Genomic DNA, 17,416 nt, shown 5'->3' with positions numbered 1-17,416 from the left:
TTCTTCAGTGGCTATTATTTTGTTGCTTTTTTTAAAATTATTTTTAGATTTTTTAAAGTTCTAATGGCTTTTCTTTAATATATTGTTTTTATAAAGCAAAAGTAGTGCCATTAAACTCTCTGTAAAGATTAAAAAGTGAAAGAAAATGTATTTTTTAAAAATCACTTTTGTTTCGAACTATGTCTCGTCGAAAAAGTCTCAAGTTGCTCAATGGCAATTTATAAATCGATAAATTGTTATAAAGAAAAATGAGAGTTGCAGCAAAAAAATAAAATTCAGAGGCACCTCAAAAACCACTTTAATCTATACATTGAACCGACAAATTTCTATAATTGTGATTCTAAAAATTTCAAATCTATTCAATTTCGTAAAATATTCATAAAAGTGGTATACACGATAAATCGTTTTTTTTTCTTTTTGCTAAAGAAGCTTGGGGAAATTTTTGTTGACTCTGGAAAAAAAAAGTACAAGAACCCTCTCTATTCTTTCTGTACAAGAATTCTTCTCTCTTTCTCGCTTCAGGTGTGGTTTTCTTCAGTTACGCTTTTACCTCTATATATTGATCGATCATTTGACATGATAGCGGACAAGCAATCACTCTGAAATTGGTAGGATAAGAATATATCGAGATTAAAGTCAGAAAAAAAAGAAAATGTAAAAAAAAAAAGATTAAGGACTAAGCCTAGAAGCGGTTAAGGGTGGGTATATATATATAGCTAAAGCCAGCTTTTTGATGGGGGTAAAAGAAAGTTGACGGGTAACTTCCGCTTCTAATGTATTTCCGGCAGAATCACATGACCATCCGTTACGTGCGGCTATCAAATCGCATGAGTTTGTGGTTTCGTCGACTTTCAACGACTACTGTCATCACAAAAATAGGGGGCATGGGAGGGAAGTTTATATACACCATATCCTCGTAGTGAAGAACCTATATGCGCTTTCAGCGTCAGATATTTGACGTCTCTAACCATTTTTCACGGCTCTTCCTTTATATATCTCGAATATATATCTTCTTTTATATATTTTTTTTCCCTCTTTTTGCGATTACGATGTAAAATTCCACTTTAGTCGTGTAGAACATATTTTTTTTATTTTCCACTAAATGCATATATGCTTTTTTCAAAAAAGTATCGAAATTGTAGTTTTTTCTTCGTTTTTTTTTTTAGGTCCAAATTGTGAAATGTAAACAAACGGGAAAATACGTAAATTTATTAATTTGTGGCAGTCTTTTTTTAAATACAAAATACAGAATGACACTTTATTTGAGGGGTAGGACTTTCAAAATTTGTGAAAGTAGTTTTCATTTTATTATAATTATATTTGTTTCTATTATTAGGTGTCATTCTGTAGTTTTATGTATCAATTTTCCATTTCCATATAGAGAAAGAATAATTTTTATATTTTTTATTTAAAAAAAGTCTCGTCACAATTTAGTCAATTTACGTATTTTCCCATTTTTTTACATTTCACAATTTGAATATATCCTTTTTGTTTCTAAATAATATTACTAGACTTGAATAATTGTTTTTCAGTGTAAATTAATGGAATATAAAAAGATTAACACAGTGTGTATGCTTGTGACGTCACTGGTATAGCCTGTGTAGCACATGGTCTTAATGATGCATAATGTACATAACATGTTGGATTTCGCATTTCTGAGCTTTATTGCGCCATTACTGGTTACCGTTTCACAGGGACATCGTTAATTGCGTCATCGTTACCAACCAACACCCACGACTCTCATAACAGAATCCATTGTTTGAGGCTACGATTGGTCATATGCATTTTGCATATATAGACGAAGGTTATTTAGCGTTTTATAATTAAAATTTTATTTAATTGTTTTCCATATTTTTTCTATTAAAAAAAAAAAAAATTGTTAAATATATCGAAAACTCGTTTTCTTAAAAATTGTCTCTGAACTCCACTATAGTGGAGAATTTTCAATAGTTGTAAATTTTGAATTGAACGGAAAGAAAATACATTTTTCACAGTGAGCTAAGGGATATTTTTTTTTTTTTTTTATATAATGACTTATCGAGGAAGAAACTTAACAAGGATTTCTCCGCTTCGTAAATCGGGGCAATTCATAAATTTCTCGATGGTAGAGTGTCGTATTTCAATAGTCTTCTGGAAGAATCTTTTTCCCCCAGGATCCCTATTTCTTTGAGGTCGTTTCTCTTCTTTTCTCTTTCTCGAAACTGTTCTCCAAAACGTATATTTCCATCCCCAGGCCGCGAAACAAGTCCCGGGAGTGCGATTAGGACGTTTGTTTTTCTGAAGTGAAAGAGAGAGAGAGAGAAAATCTCCGAGAGTCGTTGTCGACGAAACCACTACTTTATACATATACTCGTTGTCTTTCAAAGCCCCCTCCCCCCCCTCTTCCCCCAAAGAAGAGAGCTGTCCGTTGAGAAACACTAGATGGTCGAGTTCGACTTTCCTTGTTACAAACGGAAATGACGGGGTTCTTCTTTTCATGTTCCAACTCGCGTAATCGCTCTGCTCCAGGACGTGGCTGCTAATGACACTTTTTTTTTTTTTTTTTTTTATTGCTTAGCGACACTTGAAAATAAATTACACTTTGTATCCAGGTCAACTTTTGTTCAACAATGAAGAAAGAAGGAAAAATTTCAAAATTCCGTTTTTAGAATTTCATGATAATTGTTTTGAAAGAAAATCCTTGTAAAATGTAGATTTAATGACAATTAGAATTAAACGAGACAATAATTAATTTTCTCAGGCTTGAAAGAAATGAATTGGACTTGATATATCGTATTAGCATTAGATTTGCATTCTATTTAAATACAAGTATACTAAAATTACCCCATCATTTCCTAGTTTTCTAATTACGGTCGCGCATTATTGAACGCGATCTCACGCTTACTTTTTCACGGCCATGTACTTTAATTTATGGGTTAATCAATGTCTTGTCAGGTTGAGCATCGATTTTGCATTCGGTGTGTAAAACTGAGCAATGCTTATTACATACATACATACACACACACACACAAAGAATGATTCATCGTTTGTTAATAAACGTGCCTTAAATGCGTGACTTAAATTACGTACACTCAATTTAAAATTTAAATAATTCATTAAGCGATAAAACAACTTTGTTATATTTAAATTTCTTAATAGTCAATTTTGTCACTTGAAACATAATTTCTTCTGTAATGGAAATCAGTTTACAAACTAAATTTTCATTTCAAAAGAAAATGAAGATTTTTTTTTTTTACTCTCAGAATTAAAATTTTGTTTTGTCACTATTATTATAACATTTCCCGGAAACCTCTCGCATAGCCAATATTATACAAAAGTTAATTGTTTTTAATTACGATGTTTATTTTTTTCATTCTTCCATTATTGCGCAACGAGAGATATTTCTTTTTTATTCACACAAATGTCATTTAGTTGCATAGAAATTGTTTATGATTCTTTTGACTTATAAGGAAAGATATTATATATATATATACACAATTGTTGATTTTTCTGGAGATTTTAGAATCAGGTTCAAAAAACCGCACTTGGGAGTTTTGTGATGTTTATCAAAATGACTGTAAAATAAACTTTAGCGGAAGCGCAGGTGTGAATGAGGAAACAGGTGCGGCATAAGAACCGTGAAGTCTATTGTTTGACACAGACGGTCTGTCAAGTGTGTATAACAATAGGTTTTTCTTGTGGCAATGGAATATTTATATTAGTCAATAAATCTATGTCAAATATTAATAATACATTTTCACGCCAGGAACAAAGAAAAAATGTTTTTTTATTTTCTAATTAATGGATTTAGAGAAAAAAAAATTTTTTTTTTAAACTAGTTTTTGAAGTGAGTAAAGTCAAATTTAAAAATTTCTCGTGTGGGACTTATCATAGTGGTTCTAATTCCGTGGTGGTCGAACTGCTGAGAGGTTTTCATCGTAGTCGCAGCCAGGCTCGTGGGAATCGAGGCTTTTTATTGGACAAAGTCTCGAGCTGGTTTGGTAGGACTAGTGCGGTGATTCCATTGTTGTATAGGAGAGAGAACATTGGACACAAACACGAACAACTTCCTAGACCTCATCCTATACTATACCAACTTTTGTAGCCTTCACGGTTCTCTCTTTCTCGTTCGCGCAGTTTCCCTTCGGTCGACACTATCACAGATGAGCAAGTCTACCTTTTTTTTTTTCTATATACATAAACCCAACACCAACTCATTCTCCTTCACTATCCGTATCACATCAAACTCTCCCCAGTGGTTCTTCCCTGGTATTGGTATTAGTTTCAACTCCAGAGTCAGCGGTGCTGAAAAAGAATCTGGGCAACAAAATGTGAACGACCGACCCTTCTTTTTAAAACAGCAATTATGTCAAAGGCGAATCAGATCGCTTTCAAGGTGACGACATTCGAATTTCAAAGGTCAATGGCATTGGACAAAAACAATTAAATTGTCTTTAGAAATCGTTGCCAACTGTTGAAAAATTCTAGAAAAAAATTATGATTTTCTAAATAAAAAGAATGATGAGACTTATAGCATCGGATTAGTGCTCGTTAGACCTTACACTTGAGACCAGAATTCATCACTAATTGGATCATTCGATCGTGCAATCCGACTCCCCTAGTACCCACTACGGTCTCACTTTTTGACGTAGTCTCTCTCTCTCCTTCTCTTCTGGTTTTACCTTGTCATTGAAATTGCAGATTCGAGAAAGTTTACCTACCAAACTTGGTTTTGAAGGTCGTTAGTACAGCTTGAGAATTGCTAATTCAAATTCCAAACGAAAATGAAACTTTGAAATTCAAATAGTTTTACTAATAAATGTTTCTAAAGTCTTTTCTATGAAAAAGAAACATTTCAAAGCAATTAATCAGAAAAGAAACTAGATCTTTTGTCAAATGATAAATTTTAGCTTTTAATTTAACTCTCGTTTAATATATATATATATATAGTTTTCGAGAAGTGCATGTGAAAGTAGACATTGGACACATCTAATATGTCCTGAGGCGATTTCCACTTTGTCGAGCTGTGTATAGTTGTTGGTATTCGGAACTCGGCCTGAAAACTAGAAGTTGGAAATCGAAGTTGGTATGAGAAACTGAACAAAGTTGAGAGAAGGAAACATTCTACCTTTTCGCGCATCTATTTCTCCCCCCACTTTCATCCTTTATATCCGTTGTGTGATCCATTGTACCGAGGACCGTCGTAAAACGACTTGCCCGTGGTTTTCCAAAATGAACGTCGTCCGTCACGGTCCGTTCCCGGTGTACGCGTAGATCGATGAGCTATTCGGGCGAAGTTGGTGCAATTTAGCGTGCTCTCGGTTTCCCATAAACCACAGTTGACAAGTTCTCGTAAAGCATCCATCTCGGCTTCCACCTTGCAAGAAGGAACATGCACGACCGTGTTTCATCTTCGACTTCCGGTATGTAGCACACCGTTTTCCTTCCCCCATCCAATCTTCAATCATCCCTTGCTTCCTTCCTTCCTCTTCTTCCATAACCAACTTTTTTTTTTTCCCCTCTTGGATAAACGAAAAGTTATATTGTTTGATCGACATCCTTTTCATAAAAAAAAAAAAAAATAATTAAGATTCTATGCAAAAGACAATGGTTTTTCATCAGCAAAATAAAGCTTCGAGAACTTGTCAAGTTCTTTACGGTAATTGGTTCTCCTATAGTAAGAGGAAGGAAATGAGAAGGAATGCTTCCGATTCGAGCTTGTGTCTCGTACTCGTGAGAGCAAGAGAAAGATTAAGGGCTGGGTCTCAAGGAGTTCCGAGATGGAGACAGCGCGGTTTACTATAGAGAATAATACCAAATCGAAGCGTTATCTACTCTCCGAGTGCAGCTTTGGAATAAGGGTATATACCTTTTCTAATTTCGACGTGAATTAACTATCGATTCACTAAAGCAATTTTCTTTTTTTCATCTCAGAACAACGAATTTCAATTGTCCACCGAGAATACTGATTTAAATAGTACAGGGAAAAAAAAAATTTATTTTCTAACCTTTATAACAAACCAATTATAAAAGTAAATGGAATAATTTTTCACGTTTTGAATGATAGAGGATTTTTTTTTTTTTTAATCATCGCTTAATCATGAATTTCGCTTGTCGCATAATGAAAACGGGAAAATGGCAGTGATTTGAAAATCGGAAGTCGCGTTCTTTGGACGTGAAGCGCGAGAATTGAACAAAATTGTAGTGCCTGCGACTCTCTTCAATTTCAATAGCGACAATGAAGACATAATGACACTTTGCAGTCGAACGTGCTCCTGCATCTTTTGGTTTTTTTTCCTCACTCACTCTCTCTCTCTCTCTCTCTCTTTTCTCCTTTTTCATTCCTTTTTTTTTCTTCAGTGCTATCGTAACTGGTGGATTCCATTTCTAAATTTCCCTTGAGCTCGAACATTTTCCTCCTTGCACCTTACTCGATTTCTTCGGTTTCGAAATCCACTTGCCGGACCATCGCCCTCAAACGTTTTTCCTCTCCTTTTCCGTCTCCTTTCCTTCGCCTTTTATACGCGTTACTTACTTTTCCACTCCCGTAACCCTCCTTTCATATTTTTCAAGAAGTGAATTTTCCACAGGATAAATATTTTTTGAAACTATTTTATTACTCTTGAATTTTTGTTTCTTAAAAATATTTATATTTCTCGCTCTCTCTCTTTGTCAAAACATGAATTTCGTGGAATAAAACAAATTTCCTAATTGAAGATTCCTGTTACCGACATTTATCGACACTTGAAAGAAATGACTTTTTTCAAGTGTCGGTAAATGTCGGTAATAGAAATCTTTAATTATCACTATAAATATAAGAATTTTTTCAATATATTTCTGTATTGAAATTGTTCAATTTAAATATAATGCAATTCACTTGTTGTTTCACTGAAGAAATAAGTGCGTACTGTACTATTTGTTTTTATACATGGAATATAATTTTCTCTCACTAAATTAACAATTCTCTCCATGTGAGTTGAAATTTTTTATCATCTTTTTATACTCTTAAAGTTACATCAGTTTCCTCGCTCTATAATCAATATGTGATATTCGATTTTCTAGTTCACTTGCGGAAAAAATCAGGTTATTGAATTTTCTTTCAGATTTTAAAACTAAAAATATAATCTATTTTCATTATATGTACTTCATTAGAATGAAATTAGGACATATAAATAATAATATTGACATGGAAATATATATATATATATAGACCGTTCATCAGGAGTCTCTTGTGCGGACACAAATAGTCCTGAGAGTGGCGTGGATGTAGATAACGAAGTAATCCAATGAATATTCTCGGTTGAGAGCAATGGTTTATGTATATATGTATATATAGTGTGGCGGTCAGTCGCAATGTTCGTGATTCTAGACGGAAATCCATTAGAAGCATCGCGGCGTCATGATGTGTTCACATTTGAACGATGAAATTTCGAGATTCCCAAGTCACCAAGTGGAATTTCCTATACCTTCCGCTTTTGGACGTTGCGCCTCCCTCTCTCTCTCTCTCTCTCTCTCTCTCCAAGAGAGACGAATAGTCCACTGGGGCGGAGGATTTTGATTCCATGCACCTAATAATTCAAAGATTCACATCGAATAAACGTCCGTCTGTCCATTTCTATCAATCTGTTTCAAAACCACATCTGACATTGGACGCAATGCGCTCACGCTATATACATCACCAAATCACGTATCCACTGGTGAGTAAAATCCACCTTAAATCTAATTTTGGAAATATTGAATTTCACTTTGAAATTGTGTCAAAATTATACACTTGCAGGAAAAATTCCAATAATTTATTTCTTAATTTTACTGTATTCAGATTTTCTTATGAATTCTTGTTTAGAATTTTCGAAAAAAAAAATTTTTTTTAAATGAAAGTATATATCGAAGGAAGTAAAGATTTAGTGGTAACAGAATGTGATCGTTTTTAAATGCCAGAGTTTTAATTGTCGTTCATGCTTCGTCGGTTAGAGTAAAACATGGAAAGAAATCGTATAGGTGGACATGTAGTACAAGTACCAAAGTAAATAAATAGATTCGTACTCGCTCACACATTAGTTCACTAGTTTGTTACCATACATATATAAATCTCAGTTGGCCTACTCCCGCGCAATAACAGTGATTCTCATTCAATCCCAAAAGTCTTCTATTCCTTATTTTCGACCAAATAAAATTCTATCAAATACTAGATTTTTAAAACTATATTAAAAAAAACTTCCTTTGGTATAACACTACGCTTTCTATATCAGTTTACTAAAAACAAAGTGCGTAAGATTTGTAAATACTAAAAGACAGTAAAAAACATGTTGACATGACTTGTATTGACGATAAATTGCGTGCTCTTTCGTTGACACTATTAAATCTTATAATTTAAGTTTTACTGTTCGCATAAAGAAGATATAAAAGAAAAATGTTGAAGGGGGGAGGGAGGGGGAAGGGTAGGGGGTTGTATGAATGCAAGCAGTAACCGTATTCATCCAGTCACTTTAGTATCAAAGATATAAAACGTCGCCAAGAACATAGATGTTGTACGCGAGCCATAAAATTCCTTGTAACAACAATGCCATCGAGAAAAATCCTGAACCATATAAGAAGCTTACCCCAGGTGCATTGTTATTTTATTTACTACTTTTTCATTTTCTCTTTGTTCTTCTCGCGAATATACGCCGCGATATATGCCAAAAGCGTCTTTTCCATCCTTGTTTCACAAAAAAAAAAAAAAAAAAAAAAATGGAGAGATAGCTTCAAACCATTCTCAGTTTCATCGCTTTTCTTTCCTAAGGGCCTCCCCTTCTTTCTTTTTCTTTTTTTTTTTGCTTATATTGCTGAGAATGTCTTCCTACGTACATTTTGTATTACGCTGATATGGTTGTATATAATCAAAAGCAAAATTTTCCCTTTCCTCCACCCACACTCGAATTATCCTCTGGTTTTGCAAACGACTCGCCCACAAATCCTCTCTCTCTCTCTCTATATGAAACTAACGTGTTCCCCCAAGCGTTGCTTTTTAATACTGTTTACCATGTTTCATTCTATTTAGAGCGAAATCTCAATTTCTTCTCGAAAAATAATTTTTCACACTTATTTTTCAAAAATGGAAAAAAGAAATATAAAATAATTTTTTTAATTTTTGTGATTCATATAGCGTAGAATTTCTTGTCCCTTATGTTTTTTTTAAGAAATAAATTATTAGAGATAACCAAATTGCCTTTCAATAAAACTGAATTATTTCATTAAAAAAAAAAACATAAGTTATACTTTAGCAGAAGCAATTTTTTTTCTTTTTACACCTTTAAAGCGGCAATTTTACATATCACATAACTTTTAAAATTTGATACGTGTCTGCTTCGTTTAAAGCAAAAACGATAAAAAAAAAAGTCCCTTCAAGATAGAAAAATCCAAAATCGTCAGTTTTAATGAAATGAAAATACCTTTCTAACTGCGGTAACGTTGTAACTCAACTGGAAATTACGAGGTGATAAAAAAAAGGGAAAAGAGATTTTTAAAATGAGTCTTAAAACGACTCATTTCGTGGAAAATGAAAAAAAAAAAAAAAAAAAAAATTGTCAAAATGAGCCCTAAAAGTTTATCTGCAATCTGGTCCGTAAGATGGTTGGTGTGGTATTTCTGATTTGATATTTCTGCATATATATATATACAGTAGAAGTTGTTATACGTGCGCTAGATCTGTAACGCGATGCTATGTAAACTTAGTCGGCAGAAAATTGGATTTCAAAATGAAGAAAGTCCTCGAGACTTGGTTACAATTAAAATAATTCTCAGTGATGACCCAAAGGGGAAAACTTACTCGCGTCCCACTTATATATACACCTAAAACCACACACTGACGAACTTTAAACTTTAAAAATTAAAAAAATTAATTATACACAATTTTTTCTACATTTTGTAAATTATACACAATTTGTATTAGTTTGCAATCATTGTTGTTTCAACAAAAATTAAATGATTTTTTTTTTTCATTCACATAGGAAAATTGCGAAAATTGCAGTATTGAAAGTTAGTCAACTGTTCTCTAAATTGGGTACAATGTATAAAGTAATATTTGATGGAAAAAAAAAAAATTTCCATTTTTATGCAACTAACAAATAGCATGTTTCCTGAATAGAACTACATGCATCCGGCGCTCGATATTGTGAGATTTATTTAACATTTCGATTCGAGTGCCTATATATATATATATATGTAACTCGTTTTAAATTCGATATATTTATACAAAAAAGCAACACATATCAAATTTGACCTTGAAACTAATTTCCTGTATCAAATAAAGGGAATTTTGGCAATTTATTGCCTTTATCGTTTATCACTCTATATAGCTGTATATTTAAACATTATTTATATATGATCGATATATTTTTATCATGAAAATAATTTATGACTCTTTTTTTTAAATTTTAAAGCTGATCCCCTAAAAAAATTTTTTTTTCGTTTTTTAAAGGAAAAAAAAATATGTTTCTTTTGTTTATTTAATTTATTTTGTTAAATTAATAATTACCTCTTTATTTAGAAATTCAAAAAAAATTTCTCAATTTTTCATTCTTCGAAAGGATTCTTTTTATTTTCATGAAATTTTATTAGACATTTATCGATCAATATTATACTGAAAAGTGAGTTACATGGAACCATTTTGTTTTTGGAGAGTGAGAAAAGTTACAGTCTTGTCTTACCAAAAAAAAAAAAAGAAAAAAAACAAGTGAAGGATAAAAAAAAAGAAGAAGAGGGAAAAAGAGAAGGACCGTCGACCCCGGGTCGACGAGAGACGGAACAAAGAGACAGCTGGGTTTCATTCGACCAAGAGAAAACTTATTAGCACGGAAGCCCCGACCAAGGGTTACCACTACTCTCTTTCTCTCTCTTCCAATACTTCTTTCTTTTTTCTTCTTGTTTGCTTTTTTATTTTTTGATTCTTTCTCTTTTTTCTACTTTTATCTTTACTTTTTTTTTTTTTTTTTTTATTTCGTTCACTTTCAAAAAATTTTTTCTTTGCCAATCAATTTTTCTAAATTATCTGCGTATTTTTTTTTTAATAAAAATAATAATTTGAATTTTTATCAATTTTTTTTTTCGTTAACTAAAATATTTATTTAATGTGAAAAAATAAATAATCTCATTTTTCTTTTCTAATTTTTTTCTCTATCTCTTTTTCTATTTTTATATATAGAAATTTATTTTTTCTACCTCTTTGATTTTGAAGAGATTATTATAATTATTGTTATAATTTTTATGCTTAATTTGTTTCTTTTTTCATTTATTTTTTTATTTAACATTTTTTTTCCATTATATTTTTTTCTCCTTTTTGTCTTTTCTCGTTTTTTCTATTTTTTCCCTATTTTCTATTTATTTTTTTTTTTTAAAAAGCTTTTTTCTTTTTCTTATTTCTTTTATATCCTCTTTATCTATTTCTTCTTTTATTGGCTTCTTCACTGAATTCCAATTTCTTTTTTGAATTACCTGTTTCTGCAATTATATTTTATTTTTTTTTATTCCTACTTTTTAGGATTTTCTTCTATTTTTTTTTCTTTTTTACACTGAAATTCAATTTTTTGTTTTGATTCTTTTTTTTCTGTTTTTCTTACTATTTTTTTTTCTCTAATGTTATATCATCCTTCTTCTTTTTGTCTGTCGTCTGTTTTCACTATTTCTTCCTCTTCACTCAAGTCAGATGAAATAAAGTATAATATAAAAATTGTAACAGATTTTTCTCATCTGCACTGACAGTATATTAATATTCAAATTAGCCAGTCAATGCGAAACGTTAATTAAGGGGGAGATAAATTTCATTCATACGAGAGAAGTTCATTAAAGTTGAGAGCACGTGAAGCGTCGACGCACATCTCTCCCCTATGTATATATATGATAAAAAGTCACTGGAAGGTGAAAATGTAATTTCTTCTTCACAACCCCTTCTATATATTTGAACAAGTATTCCATTGTCTACTTTTATTCCCTTTCACAAATATACGAGTGAATCCTTTTATTATACAATTTTTGTTTTAAATCACGAACGTCAAAAAGAAAAAAATAAATAAATAAATATAAAATAATTTTTAAAAGAAAAAATTTATAAGATAAAATTATTTTAGAGATAAAAACTATTTTTCTTACAATTTTTCACTATACTTGGAAAGAAGTTGACTTTATATAAAAAAAAAAGAGAACGAGAAAAAAATATCTATTTTTAAAAGACTCACATATTTCTAGGTCACTGAACTTTTCTAAAATCTGCTCACATATAAAGTATATATATATGTATGTATAATGTTGTAACTTTGAATACGCGAGGTTTTGTATACTTGCAGGCATTATTTTCGTGAAACGACACACTAACTTCTTTGATAGTGCACTTTGGCGAGAATGATAATAACTTTTTCGTGGTTTTTTTTTTTTTTCTACTCTTTTCTCAGGCTAGTGTTATATGTTTCATATATATAGTAGTGGGATATAAAAGCCAATAATGAAAATGGACATTCATTGTACACAATATTACATAAATAAATAAAATTTTAAACAAACATAATTGAATAAATAATTGGATAAAAAATTATTATTTTTAAATAGTTTAAAGAAACATTGATCTTACAATTAAAGAAAATGCACTTTCTACATTTTTTTTTTCTTCATAAATTTGTATTTTTTAGACTTTAAAGGATGTGATTCACAGAAAAGAACGTAATTATCAAGTTTCATAACGATCCGTTTATTTGTTTAGAAGTAATAAGCGTTTTTTTGAATTTTTTTTGGGGTTATTCCGTAACAATTTTTTTTTTCTTCCTAAATTTGTATTTTTGGCCCTTAAGTATAGTGTTATTCATAGCAAAGAACGTAATTATCAAATTTTATAAAGATCCGTTAATTTGTTTAGAAACTATAAGCATTTTTTGAATTTTTTTTGGGGGTTATTCCGTAACAATTTTTTTTTCTTCCTAAATTTGTATTTTTGCCCTTAAATAGTGTCATTTATAGCAAAGAACGTGATTACCAAATTTCATAACGATCCGTTAATTTGTTTAGAAACTATAAGCGTTTTTTGGATTTTTTTGGGGTCATTCCGCAACAATTTTACGCTTTTTTTCCCTAAATTTGTATTTTTCGCCCTTAAATAGTGTCATTCATAACAAAGAACGTAATTACAAAGTTTCATAACAATCCGTTAGATGGTTTAGAAACTATAAGCGTTTTTTGGGATTTTTTTTTTTTGGGTCATTCCGTAATAATGGTACACTTTTTCTTCCTGAATTTGTATTTTTCGCCTCTAAAGGGTGTGAATCGTAGCAAAGAATATAATTACCTAATTTCATAACGATCCCTTGATTTATTTAGAAATTGTAAGCATTTTTTGGTTTTTTTTTGGTCATTCCGTAATAATTATGTGTAGTTTCAAAAAATATATATTTTTTGATGTAGTATTTTTTAAATATATATATATAAGATTACAGAGAGCATAAAATTTCAATTTCGCGGTTGATGATTTAAAAAGTATATATGACCTTTTTGCACTGATACAAAATTGTATGCTGCGCGTACGTGAGAGGTACAAATTCGGAGGAGTTTCTTTTAGGAAGCAATTCGAGGCACGTAAATTATGATTTTCCCATGATTTACCTGCACAGTTATAGCGTGTGTCATGAGGGCGTATATCTGCGTTTGTCGTGTAGCTTTTAATCTAATTTATTGCTGCTCCGTCTCCAAGTTACACGCCAAGATTACCATCGTACAGATTCCATTCCAGATTATATATATATATATATATATATATATATATATATATATATATATATATATATACTGTATAACAACTATAGTGTTGTGCAAAAAATTTTTTTTAAAGATTTCAAACTATTACAAAGGCCAAGGGAGAAAAATAATGAAAAATAAATGAATTACCTTTCTTGAAAAAAAGAGAGGATGTAACTCGTTTGTCTGTCAGTAAATAAGATTTTTGAATTTTAAATTTAGAATTTTAAATTTATTATTTATACCTTTTTTTTATCATTGAACCCTCATATTGTATTCAATAAAAAAGTATTTAAAAAAATTTTTTTAACAATTTTAAAAATACACCTCAATTTTTACTATTAAAATTTAAAGAGAAAAAAATTATTTCAAGGTGAGAAATTGTAGCAACAACTTTATATAAAGAATTATTAAGTATTTCCTGTCTGTTAAAGAAAATACACACATAAAATAAGTTTTATGAGATATTAAAATTATTATACCTATAGTTCTTAAAAGTTCTTGTTATACTTTTCAAATATGAATATCGCAACAACAACAAAAAAAGTCTTATACTTTTCTTATATATATATTTACCTATGAAAAAATAAAAATTTTATTCTTTCTAAACTTCATTTTTATTCAAATTAGAAAAAAAGAAATATATATTTCAAATGACTAAAAACTATTTTTAAATCCGACTAAAAGTAAAAATTTATTTAATGGAAAATTGATATTTCTAAATGGACGAGATTTTGTCGAGTTAAAAATATTGGATGGAAAGATTTACAATATTATGGGGCTAAAAAGTAATAGAAAGAGAGAAAGAGAGAGAAAAAAAAAGGAATATGAAGGACCAACTCGAAACTTCGGATCGAGAAAACGAGTAAATGCACTATTGAGTTTTAATGTATATATATATATATATATATATATGTGTGTGAGTGTGTGTGAGAGTACACGTATAATGAAGATAGAAGGGGATAAGAGGAAAAAAAAAGAAGGAGAGAAAAGAAAAGAAAGAAGAAAAATTGAAAAAGGGATGGGACAAACGTGACAGGGAGAGCTAAAATCTAATTGCTGTCCAATTTCCCGCGACACAAGGGTCACTATACTATATATATATATATATATGTATATACGCGAGCACACACGTAGAAATTCACTTCTCCCGAGTTGTTTTCAACTGTTTACATTTACCAACCATTAATTTTTTATTACAACTGCACGAATTTCATTATATTTGCAAAAAAAAAACGTGATTAGAGAAGGTTTTTTTTTCCCATTAAAATGTCAAAAATGAAAATTATGTGCCTTAAATATTTCAATTCAAATAAATGAAATTATTTTTTTAAATTACCACCGCATTGAAAAATAGATAATAAATTTATTAAATTATTATAGAGAAAAATTTAATAATTTTGAAAAAGTATTATAAATTGTTTAAAAACTTTAGTTTTAACTATCAATTTGTTTTTCTATTTTTTTAAATTATATGATTGCAATAAATTAAAATTAAAAAAATGTGAAATGACTTTTTGTCGGAGAATATTGTTTTCTTTTTCCATCAGCCAATGATATTTGGTCAATTCACTGTAGGAAATTTGATTCACATATATATACACACACAGCTGAAGCAATATTTTCCTTGGCGTTCCATTCCCCTTTAATTAAAGTCCATGGGGACATTGCGTGACCAAAAGAAATGAATGCATACATACAAAAAGAGAGAGAGAGAGAGAGAGAGTGAGTCAAAAGTTGAGATTGACGTCGTCGCGCGACAAACATACATATGTTTTAGAGAGAACAAAGAATATGATTGTACCGTTGCGTTGAAACAATGAAAAAAAAAAGAAAAAAAGAAAGAAAGAAGAAACGAGGAAGAAAAAAAATGTGTTGCGCAATCGTTAAAGTATTGCCCGTCACAGTGTATAACATTAAATCAGCTGCTAAAGCCATTATTTCAATGACACTCGACTTTTTTTTTTTTTTTTCGTTAATGCGAAGGTGGTATACACCACAGGAATGATGGTTTTTTTTTTCTCCTCCTTTTAAGCGGAAGTAGGCTTGGTCTACTTTGATTTAAAACAAAGAATTCACCTGAGTTCATGGGCCTCGTCAAATTCATCGAATTATAATGCATTTTGTATATTCTCGTTTCAGTTTTTAGATTTTTAGATTCGAAAAACTATGGGAAGAAAAAAATTTGCAAATAATAAACAAAATTTTTTTTTCTATATTAATTCAATTTTCCTTGTAACAATTCTTTTAGTTTTTATATATTCTTTTTTTATTAAAGAAACATTTTCTTTAAATAACTAAAATATTTATAATGAAAATAAAGAATTTTTTTTTAACGCCATACTTGACCTCATGATTAAATAAATATGTACTATCCTTTAATCAACTGTGGGATTTTGTGTAAGCGAAATACGCGTTATTCAATATTCAAAGCATGAGGGATATTTTGCACGCCAAAAGCGTTACTGTACAAATAGTTTATCCTGCTTATCCGAGTATTATGTTAGCAAGTTCCAGTGTACCGGCATATATATGATTCGCATTTATATATATATATATACGCGAATGAAACGGAAAAGGAGGCTTTTGACGATGCTCATGGCAAAAGAGAATTTCGAGGCTTTATGTATATATATATATATATATATATATATAAGCATACATATTCGTATATATCTCATGTGCAGCAAAGTTCCCCTGAATCCGGTACAATTCACGGTTCACCTCCATGGCACTTGCAGAGATCATAAATTTATAAATAGAACACTGCAAAAGCTCTTACACTCCGTTTCATGCACGTATGAAATTTTTAAATTCTAATGAGCATAAATTTTCCAAATATATTATATATATAAAACATCCGAACACCATATTTTTAACCGACAAAAACAATTTAATTTTTTTGTTTGTTTGTTTTTAAATTCCTAATTTGAATATAATATTTTTTCCAAAATTGCACGGAAATATTCAGGCAATATTAATTATGTCCGCCCTCAGGTAATATTTTTGCAATATTGCCAGAATATTGTAGCTATATATATGGGTATATATAGAGAGAGAATATTGTAACAATTTTTTATTTACAAAAAATAAAAAAATCTTGCGTTATCTGAAAAGTTTATCAAGATTATCATAATTGAAATGAATTCTTTTCAACCCCATGTTCGCAATGCGTAAAATTGAATAAATGAATAATATTCAAAAGTTCCGGAAGCAACACAATAAACTAGTCGCTTTCAACAATACACTGATAATATTATAAGAAAATTATCCCTTTCAGATATTTCAAATAGATACACGCATTCACTCTCTTTTCTCCTACAGTGCCTAATTTAAAAAGCAAAGAATAAAAAAAAAAAAAAAAAAAAAGTGGTATAATCTTAACCATCTCTCTTTCTCTCGCTTTTTTTTTTGCTGTATGAAGTGTGCTGCCACAGCTTGTGCCTCATGGCAGTGTATTATATTTATTAATATTTAAAAATACACTCATAAGCCGATTGGAAGTCATCTGATTTCAAAGCCGATTACACTCAACGTCAAACGACTTATAAACAATTCACTAATGGAATATTTTCCCTCTTTGCTTATGAATAAATTAATATTTACGTTTTATTTTTTTCTTTATTTTATTTGATAATGTTATTTTGATATTAGATTAAAATAATTTGATTGAAAAAGTAAT

The 17,416-nt window shown here is 30.3% G+C and overlaps 1 long non-coding RNA gene across 1 annotated transcript in view; it reads left to right on the top strand.

The window, feature by feature from the left end:
• Nucleotides 1–17,416, top strand: part of LOC127287680 (uncharacterized) — a 71,076-nt gene that overhangs the window by 43,583 nt on the left and 10,077 nt on the right. The gene's annotated exons all lie outside the window — the stretch shown is intronic.

The sequence above is a fragment of the Leptopilina boulardi genome, unplaced genomic scaffold, assembly GCF_019393585.1.
Source record: "Leptopilina boulardi isolate dan_hultmark-lab unplaced genomic scaffold, ZJU_Lbou_2.1 LbouV2_372, whole genome shotgun sequence".
NCBI lineage: Eukaryota > Metazoa > Arthropoda > Insecta > Hymenoptera > Figitidae > Leptopilina > Leptopilina boulardi.
This window is presented reverse-complemented; position numbering and strand designations above follow the sequence as displayed.